The following is a 2,658-nucleotide window of genomic DNA, read 5'->3' on the forward strand; positions in this document are numbered from 1 at the left end:
CAAACATAGCCCAGAGATTTCACTTTATTTGGACCCAACAATATGGACTATTGTTTGCTTGGGTTCTAAACTCCTGCTCTAACCTAAAAGACATTTTTTTCTTCTCAACACTCCCTTTTACCCTCAGGTCTGCTCTCCCCACCGCAGCTGGAATGATCACTTTGACCCTGTGGAATCATGTGGAACTTCTAATCAGATGCCCCCGACCCCGCCCCCAACCCCATGGCTCCCCATCTCTTCCAGAGTTAGAACCACATGCCCAGCAGGTTCTCCTACTGACATGTGGATGCCATTCCACATTCTGCTCCAGTCCCCTGGCCTCCTTGCTTTTCTGAGGATGCTCAATTAAATTCACACAAGTACCATTTCAAATGATGTCTGGAACACTCTTCCTTCCAGTTGCCAAAGTGCACCCCTTCACGTTCCAACTGAAGCATCACCTTGGCCCTGTGCGCCGTGTGCTTTGCTTAAGATATTCTTAGAACAGACTTCGGCAAACCCTGCAGTGTCTTTCCTTTTGTCCACCCCCTCAATAAATGTAACCTCTTACATTTATTCATCCAATCCTGTATTTCTACTGTTTTGAAATGCATATGGAATATAGAGACACTCTGTAAATCCTTAAGGAAAGAGTATTCAGCTGACAGCGGTGCTACGTGCCTGGAGTCCCAAGCTCTCTGGACATGGAGGCTGAAGGATCGGGAATTCAAGGTCATTCTTGAATTTGTAGAAAGTTTGAAGCAACCTTGGACTATGGTTAAGCCCACCTCAAAAAGCAAAAAGAAAACAATAAGAACAAAAATACAAACAAAAGCACTATTTAGAGTGTCTGGTGTTAGACTTTTGTTCATTAAAAAGTCTGGGGCCAAAGTTGATGGCTCAGCAGGTAAAGAGTTTGCAGAGCAAGCATGTCAACCCAGCTTCAATCCCTGCAACCCATACAATGGGAGGAGGAGGGGGCAGACTCCATAAAATTCTTCTCTGATGTCCACAGGCATTCCATAGCAGGTGCATGTCCAGATACATACAGCATTCACATGCATGATGCTAAACAAGTTTTTTTTTTAACTAAAAATACTATAAAAAGATGTCAGACAACATTCAGGCATGATTAATGCAGTCAACTTTGGCCTGAAAAGCTTTCATTTAGAATGGTCATCAGGTAATATAGAAACCTATAAGTATGCCCAAGGCAGTAACATCCACAGGAGCAGGTACAAGGGAGCAACTGCTGAGGGAGCTGGCCCAAGCCAGAGACTTGCAGGACCAGTGAGAGTCAGGGATCTCCGAGGGAGCAGTCCTGAGCCAGCGACTTCAATAGGAGTAGGCTTGAGCCAGCAACTTCTATCTGAGCAGGCCCAAGACAGCACAGGGGCAGGCTTGAGCCAGTGATCTCTGCAGAAGCAGGCCTAAACCAATGACCTCAGCTGGAGCAGGCCCGAAGCAAGCGACCTCCTTGGGAGCAGGGCCAAAGAACCCCTGGGATTGCATAGAGACCCCAGGAGTGCTGAGCAACCTTCAGGAACACCGAGTGACCTCCAGGATGACTGGAACCGTGGCCCTGACTGCACCATGAGGAGTAACCATCTGAGCCTTGGATCCATTGGCACCTGGAAGATTGATCACCAGAGACACAGACAGCTCCAAATACACCAATCAGAGGAAAAGATGGGTAGACAAGGTAAGAACACACTGAACACTACAAAGAGCAATGCAACACCAACAAAAACTAGTGGCCCTACAACAACAAGACTTGAATACCCAAATATAGATGAAGCAGAAGAAAATGACCTAAAAAATAACTTTAGGAGAATGTTTGAGTCCCTTAAAGAAGAAATGAAAAATTCCCTCAAAGAAATTGAGGAAAAGACAAACAAAAATTTGGAAGGATTCAACAAATCCCTTAAGAAAAACCAAAATAAAGCAATCAAACAGGTGAAAGAAATGTTTAAAGACTTGAAGACTGAAATACAGACAATAAAGGAAACACAAACTGAGGGAATTATAGAAATGGAAAATTTGAGAAAATGATCAGGAAGCACAAATGTAAGCATAAACAACAGAATACAAGAGATGGAAGACAGAATCTCAAGCACTAAAGATACAATAGAGGAAATAGACTCATGGTCAAAGAAAACAAATCTAACAAAAGCTTAAAACAAAATATGGGACACCATGGAAAGACCAAACCTAAGAATAATAGGGATAGAAGAAGGAGAAGTTCAACTCAAAAACACTGAAAATATATTCAACAAAATCATAGAAGAAAACATTCCCAACCTAAAGAAAGATATGCATATGAAGATACAAGAAGCTTACAGAACACCAAACAGACTAGATAAAAAAAAGTTTCCTCACCACATAATAATCAAAACACTAAACATATAGAATAAAGAAAGAATATTAAGAGTGACAAAGGAAAAAGGCCAAGTAACATATGACAGACCTATCAGAATTATACTTGACTTCTCAATGAAAACAGTGAAAGCCAGAAGGTCCTGTTCAAACATTATGCAGACATTAAGAAATCACAGATGCCAGCCCAGACTACAATACCCAACAAAACTTTCAATCACGATAGACAGAAAAAACAAGATATTTCATGACAGAACCAGATTTAACCAATATTTAGCCACAAACCCAGTCCTACACAAAGTA

Source organism: Arvicola amphibius, chromosome 10 (genome assembly GCF_903992535.2).
Source record: "Arvicola amphibius chromosome 10, mArvAmp1.2, whole genome shotgun sequence".
Classification (NCBI taxonomy): domain Eukaryota; kingdom Metazoa; phylum Chordata; class Mammalia; order Rodentia; family Cricetidae; genus Arvicola; species Arvicola amphibius.